Genomic DNA, 8,570 nt, shown 5'->3' on the forward strand with positions numbered 1-8,570 from the left:
ATATTTTAAGTATAGTAACAACATTAAAATAAATATTTCCTATAAAAACTATAAAAACTTTAACAAAAGAAGAGAAAGACTAGTACTTTTGCAATGATTCTGAATGAAATGTGTCATGTTGGAATATTGTTCAAATTTCAGGAATGTGACTCACATAGCTAGACTATATTGTTTACGAAAAAAACTTACTTTAACCCTATTATCTATTTATTACTTTTGCTTGTACATTTTATTGCATTCTTTCACAATCTTTCATTATTATGGGGCAATTTAATTTAAGTAAAAGAATCTTATGTAATAATGTATCTGACATCAAACAATTTGTAATAGTTATCAATAGTCAAATTATAAATACAAAACCATACAAATAATTATTAGATATACGACGAATAGAAATTTCTGTTTAATGATTAAAAAGAATACAGGCTCCCATCCATTCATGCCTAAAATATGAAACAAGACATACCAACATTTCTATAATAAGACAAACGAAAGTTTAAACTGGTGCTTCCGACTTGATTTCCCGGAGGAAAAGGACCCAATAAAATAAAACCCATAATAAAACACACGAAGGAAGAAATATATAAACCTCATCTAACCAAGACCCCTTTTCTACAAAGGTTCTCCTCCGTTCCCCTTTATGCCAACTCTTTCCCCTTTCAGAAGTCTTAAAAGCCCATTCTTCTCTTGAAAGGGAAAATGCTTGAGAGAGAGAGAGAGAGAGAGAGAGAGAGAGAGAGAGAGAGAGAGAGAGAGAGAGAGAGAGAGAGAGGTCTATATAACTTCTTCCGTGTAAAGGTTCCTTTTATGCCTTAACCTTTGATGCTACAAACGTGTCTCTCTTTCCAACACTCCCGGACGAGATGTGCGTAGGGTGATGGTATTCACGGGAAATGTACAATATACTACATGGAATGAAGGGCTATTTTGGGGGGATAAAAAAGGAGAGGAACGCGAGAAGGCACAAAATAATAGGAGCTTTTATGGAACTATAAGTAAAAATACGAAAAAGAGCAAGGAGAGAGTTTCTGGTGAATGAATTTGTACTGTTGTTATTGATTTTGTCTTTATTCAAGTTTGGCATGGAAAACTATTTCTGCTAAAGAAAAGTCTGAACTTATTTTCTGGTGCAAAAACTATTGGTTTTTAAGTTTTAGTAGAGTACTTGATGTTGCTATATGGATTTTTTTTTCTTTTTTTTGGGTCAGAATTTTAAATATCGATTTCATTGCAGATCAACTCACCAGGCGTCCATTTTCGTCGGCCTTCAAGATACTACCGTAAAGTTTTACTTTTGGGTAAGGATTAAGATTATCAGGTAAGCTATGATGGGTAATAAAAAACAATACCCACATTCATGTTTAGTGTATTCTTCATGTGCACCCGTAAGGGCAATTAAGACCATTTGTTCCCGGAATAATTATTTCCTACCAACGTCGGTATGGCTCCAATTACTGGCTATTTTAATATTATTGCCTTTCCATATTGCTTTTACGAAAATAACAGACAGAATTTTGACTATTGTCAAATAATGTGAGAAATTAATAATATAAGAAATGCAGTGCTGTGACAGGGGCAACTCTATACTCACAGAAATTGTGAACAAATATTTAAGTAGTTTAGACATAATTAGTGCGGTTAATGTCTTACTGGGAACTAACTTGTTAGTGCAACATGGGAGTTATTATAATGGCTGGTCAGGTTATTCACTTGATCACAAATCACACCGAACTTTTTTTTTTTTCTTTTAAATGACAATGGAAGAAAACATCATCTTACATATGAAAAGTCTCAGATGAGATTGATGGAATGGAGCTCCTGATATCATAGGGGGCCAACTAATATTAAGGCAAGGTAATCTTTACTTTTATTATTATTTTTATTATTACCAGCCAAAAGAATATGATGCAACATCATATTCTGACGTGTGTGAGAGAGAGAGAGAGAGAGAGAGAGAGAGAGAGAGAGAGAGAGAGAGAGAGAGAGAGAGAGAGAGTCCCGCGACAGCTGAAGCCTTGCGTGTTATTGCAACCTAAAATCTAAACAGTAACGGTCTTTTCGTCTTCTGTATTTGCCAGAATGGGATTGTTCTTTGTTTGTCTTTGATGTTATTCCCGATGTGATCGGATATTCTAATAAATAAAAGAAAACATACAAAAGTAGTTGATACAATAACAACAATGAAAAGTTACGAGATATATATGATTTTGTTCATTACTGCCTTCTGAGATAAGACCACATTGAATGCCAGACTAGTATTAGGGGAAGAGAATTTTAAATTAGCCAGGAACCAATTAAATACAGAGCGAGCCCTTCTGTGATTTTAATAAATCAAGTACGGTTCAAGGAATATCTCTATGCTTCAACTATTTCACTTGCTCTCTAATATCACTTGATTTATTTTTCATTAATAAAATTCCTACTCTGTTGCTTCGGAAATTATGGCAACCGTTTCATAATATAATATTTCATATTTTTACACCCTGCGATTTTTATTCCAGATCTTTTCTATTTTATTTTCGTATCTATGACATACCTTCACTTTGGATTTTGTCGTCTAGGAATTGTTTTGCACATGACATTACTACTCTAAAATTATTTTTTGTGGCATGGAATATGGATTCTTCAATTCGAGTATTTTCAAAGTATCAAGCAACAATTATGTATGAAACGTCTTAAAAAATTGATTTTAGTAAAATATACTAAGTTATATCTATTCATTTATTCTGTATTTATATTTCACAAGTGAACAAAGTCACCTACTTTGTTCGGATTTAGCCCTCATTTAAAGTTTCACATTTGCTTATCTCTTCGCCCCATGAAAGACTTGAGAAGTAATTTTCTTCCAAGGAAAGACGCTGAAAGGTGTGGCCTTTTCAAGTAGTATATGCATATTTTGAAGGAAGTGAAGAAAATTATTCATCATAATGGCCTGACAAATCAGATTTGCAGAGGACTCTTTTCGTAGATAGTCATTCCCCCCTTGGTTTCGACACGTGTATTTACAGAGAAGATTGTAAATTATTCATCGAACTAGTTTCTTAAAATTCTTCATTTGAATTTTCTTACATTTTTCTTACTGTAGATTGTTTGAGATTTTTCAAGTTATGATTCAAAGCAATGCTCCAACAAGAGGATGGGCATATGCAAAGGCTAGAGTATCTTTCTCCAAGTACACAAATATCTATCTATCTATCGCTATATATATATATATATATATATATATATATATATATATATATATATATATATATATATATATATATATATATATATATATATATATATATATATATATGCATGTGTGTGTGTGTGTTTGGCGCAAAAAATAAAACCCTTTCAAATAAAATTTGCTCAGATGTCACACTTAATGCCTTAGATTAGGGGTTATGATTTACCTAGTTAATATCTATTTGCCCTTAATCCTATCAACACAAATTACTAGTTGTAATATTTGTTACAGATTTGCAATTCTTATTCTTTCTAATATCTTTTTTTCTCATTAATATATTACTGTAGACATTCTGATAGCTAGGAACTCTCTCTGCAACATCATGTTCTTTTGCTGATAATAATAATAATAATAATAATAATAATTATAATAATAATAATAATAATAATAATAATAATAATAATAATAATAATAATAATGGTGATGAATATAATCTAAGTATACCTTTATTCAATTATCTATCATCAAAAATTAATCACACCTTGAAAACTTAAATATGCTTGAGAGCCAATTACTTTTTAAGAATAAAGAAAACTACAAAAGTACGATGATTTAGCATAAAAATAATTATATTTTGTATCCTAATAACTTTTATCTAATGATGTTTTTAATCACTACCACTATGTCGACAAATACATATTTTTGGATGTTTTATCTACAGCACTATTATAAAGGTTTCTTTCAAGTACAGCATATTTGAATATGTCGAAACCCCCAGACATTAGAAATAAGGACAACATTTTAAACTGCCCAATGAACTCAGATACAAGATATAAGAAATTGTTTCCCTTTTATACTTTCACGGTTTGAAACTCTTTTCTTACCGTGTTTCCTGAGTGCAAACACCTTTCATCTTTTAAAGTCGTATCTTTCAATTCTCTTGGGAATAGACCCAACTCGCGTCCATTTCCGTTACATTTTCTTTCTGACTTCTGCGATAGGCTAGATAAAAGCACCAAGTTGCTAAATTCATTAGTCTTTTGCCTATAAACTGTCAAACAAAACCATCTTTCAATATCCCTTACAGATCAGAAGGAATTGTGAATTCCAACTGTAAATTTTTAGTGTTAATTCAGTTATTATGTTCTGCTATATAAAGAGAAAATATCAGATTAAAAAATTATAATTTAGAGTGTTTTTAGAACTATATTGCTGTTATAAATGAGTTGCAACATAATTTAATCACATTAAAAGAGATTATGATAATATTCATGGATTCAGTGTTACTGGATTCTGGATCCAGAGGTTATCAATATAGAAAAATATTCAGAACTAGGTTATATTTGATTGTCAGAGGCTTTATTGAGAAAATGTAAATCATTCATGCTTTCTTATTCTTTAAAAAAGAGACTACCCTTCTGAACATAATGCCTAGCTTACAAAATGGAACTAATCATAACCGTAAACTAGATTTCAATCTTTGTTCTATATACAAAAAAATAATGCCAAAATTTCTCTCCTATCAAAACTCTTGTCCTGGTCTCCTTTATTCAGTTTTATAAAAGCTTTCTCTTTTCTAAGAAAAAATATGCGGACATTACCGGAAGAAACTTTTACACGCGGTATTGTATTTAACTAACATTCCCATAAAGTTCAAAGTTTAAGTGTTTTTAGTCATAATGCAAAACTTATGCAACAAAGACTTTTCGGAATCTTAATTTCACTTACTACGTCCAAATAATTTGGATCCTCAGGACGATATATGCTGAGTAATTATCATCAAGAAAGTTAAGCAAACATTAAGAAAAAACACATTTCTTTCCAACCTGTAGATCAGTATATATAAACAGAAAACTATGATTGTCAAGGTTTAAAATCACTTATTTCAAACACTTCATATTTGTTGGACAATTTAACTTAGGTGCAGCTGTGTTTGTTTAACAAATTAGCCAAAACGCCATAAAAAAAATTAAAAATAAAACATTCTAGATTAATAATGCAGACTTGATGGTCGATAAAGTATATTGCTATCCACCATGTAAAAGGGCTTTAAACACCCAGAGAAGGTATCATTAACATACAACACAGGATGAAGGACAAAGATTAAATTTTTTGTAAGAATGACATAATTGAATACGTCGCAGAATTAATCATCAAATATTAAAGGGACATAAGAACCATTGTATCTTCTTGGGACAGATTTGGTGTAAAGTTTCCAAAGCAGTAACTGAAAAAAAAACCCACAGTTTAAAAGGCAAACAAACACAAGAACACAACCTAACCCAAGGTTCCCTACCCAAACTAACTAGGAACCGTATCTTTACCTACTTTTCTACCTTGACAAGGTAACACTAAAACAACTTTTTAAAATCTTAAAACTAGCTTCATTTAACTGTACTTCAGACCAAGTTAAAAACTACTTCCCATAAATAAAATCGATTTGAGAAGTAATAAAAAAAGTTTACTCCTGTCCAAACGAACTACACTACTTTAATTTCAAGCACATTTATTGAATAAAATATTACAAACGTATAATTCAATATCCCAAACTTATTTTGAGTAACACATTTCACAATTTTATTTCTTAGTTTGGTCGCTTGGCAAGTTGAATTGGAGAGGGAGTGTCTCTATCAATGCCAAGAGACCCAACTAAGAAAACAATATTTTGAAATTTGGTATCAAAATAAGTTTGAGATATTGAATTAGACATTTGCAATATTCTATTTAATAAATGTGCATGAAAGTAAAGTGAATGTGACAAGTTCAAATAGCTTACAGTATACTTTCAGGTCTTCCTTACATTCTCAATAACAAGCGAAAAGGTTCAAGATCCTATGGTAGTAACAGATACCAGTATCTCATAATGTATCTGGTTCAGAAAATATGACTTACAATTATGAAAGGACCTGTACCAACCGTGTGGCACACAATTGTACATAATTATGTTGTATATATTATGCTTGTATCTGCGCTCTTCCCTCGCACTAAAAAGAACCTGAATGATCATGTCTCCGTTTTGCTCAGTAACACTGTCTGTCTCTCGAACAGGTCATGTCCTGTTGCCTTGAGGTTTTGTATATAAAGAAGAGTGTTCCTTAATAAAACTCAGTTGATTGCATCATGCCTTTGAGTTAACAACTCCTCTCTCGGCCCGTCACATTGGTGACCCCGGAAGTCAACTCGCTCTCACTGCCTTCCACCCCCACCTCCCTCGCCCCTCCATCGTTGGTACAATGACGGAGACAGACTCTACTCCAGCAGTTGGCGCCGCCCCATTGAAACTTTCACCGTTCGCCACCGGAGAAGCGTTTGCTTGGTTTCAGCGCGCAGAAGTCCAGTTTCGTATCAGGGGCGTGACTCGCTCAACCACCAAAGCGGATTATGTTCTCGCGGCGATACCCGAGGACACCTTCCCAGAAATATCCGACTGGCTTTGTGAACAAGGAGACACCCCAATAGCGTATGAAGCTCTCAAAACATACCTTCTGCAGCAGTACTCGCCGTCACCAGCCGCCCGTATAGCAAAGCTTTTTCAGCTCTCGCAACAACAGTTGGGGGACCAAAGGGCTTCGCTTGCCCTCAGGGAAATGACCAGTATCGCTCACCTTCAACCTGCCGCAGACGGCTCTCCTCGTGAGGTGAACCTACTTCGTGCCCTTTGGATACGCCGTTTACCCGAACCTGTACGCGCTGCCATACCCGATGTCGATAGTTTACCCATAAAGGACTTGATGACCAAAGCCGACGGCCTTATGGACAGCCACTTCAAGACATCCATCAACGCCTCCACCCCTGACTACGAGGATGCCTATTCAACGTCAACCGAAGCTGACATGAATGCCGTAGGACATACACGCCTACCCCGTGACGTGCCGAAGCGGCGACAAAGCCGCCCACCACCTACCAATCGCTCGCGCCCCAACGAACGACTTCTACAGCCACTTACTACCTCCCATCCGCCATCGCTTGTGGCGGTGGCCTCCCATGTTTCTAATCTTTTCTTTTTACAGGATGCAGGAACGGGCGTGCGATTTTTGGTAGACATGGGTGCTTGTCGTTCTCTTTTGCCAAGGAAACTCTTCAAGGCACGACGTAGTCTGTCTACATCTGCCGACGTCCGCTTAGTAGCTGCCAACGGATCTGCGATACCCACCGACGGTTACGAGAACCTCACATTATCGTTCGGAAACGGTAAATTCAATTGGAAGTTTCTCATTGCTGACGTCACAATGCCAATCCTCGGTGCAGATTTCCTCTCTCATTTCCACCTTCTGGTCGATGTCGCCCACCGACGATTGGTCAACGCAGACTCGTACTTGTCGACACCTCTTCAACCCGCCCCCTCTAACCTCGCTCTCCACATCAGCGCACCCACGGATGCCTACGCCCACCTCCTCACGTCGTACCCGGAAGTTTTCCGTCCAGAACTTCGCCAAACGCCCACGGTTCCTGCCAAGAACGGTATTTATCACCATATCAAGACGACGGGACCCCCAGTCTTCGCAAAATTCAGACGTCTGGCACCGGAACGATTGGCAGCCGCCAAACAGACGTTCGCCGAAATGGAGAAAATGGGCCTTTGCCAAAAGGCCTCCAGCCCATGGTCGTTACCCTTACACATCGTTCTGAAGAAAGACGGCTCCCTCCGTCCGTGCGGGGATTACAGGCGCCTGAACATGCAAACAGAACCGGATCACTACCCCCTCCCAAACATTGCCGATGTGAACTCCTACCTGCACAAAGCGAAGGTTATCTCTACGCTCGACCTCCTGAAGGGGTATTATCAGGTGCCTATGAACCCAGAAGACATCCCCAGGACCGCCATCACCACTCCGTTTGGTACATACACCTTCAATTACTCCTGTTTTGGCCTTCGTAATGCTGGGGCAACGTTTCAACGTCTCATGGATGGCATCTTAGGGGACCTCCCTTTCTGTGTATGTTATGTGGACGACATACTTGTGTTCTCCTCCTCAAAAGAGGAACACCTCCGTCACCTACGCATCGTGCTCGACCGCCTGCAACAAAACGGCCTTGTAGTCCGGTACGACAAGTGTACCTTTGGCGCCAACGAAGTGTCGTTCTTAGGGCACCGTATCACTCCTGAAGGAGTCCATCCCCTCCCTGAGAAGGTAGCAGCCATTCAGAACTTCCCCGCGCCCTCGACCGTCAAAGCTCTGCAGGAAGTCTTGGGCATGATCAACTATTATCACCGTTTTCTGCCAGCCATTGCCGCCACTCTTGCTCCCCTCTACGCCTCCCTCAAGGGCAAGCCAAAGGACCTGAAGTGGGGTCCCCTTCAAGAAGCAGCCTTCTGCAATGCAAAGAAGGCCCTATCAACTGGTGCGGCTCTCACTTTTCCTATCCCACACGCCCCTCTCCTTCTCTCCACCGATGC

Source organism: Palaemon carinicauda, chromosome 4 (assembly GCF_036898095.1).
Source record: "Palaemon carinicauda isolate YSFRI2023 chromosome 4, ASM3689809v2, whole genome shotgun sequence".
Lineage (NCBI taxonomy): Eukaryota > Metazoa > Arthropoda > Malacostraca > Decapoda > Palaemonidae > Palaemon > Palaemon carinicauda.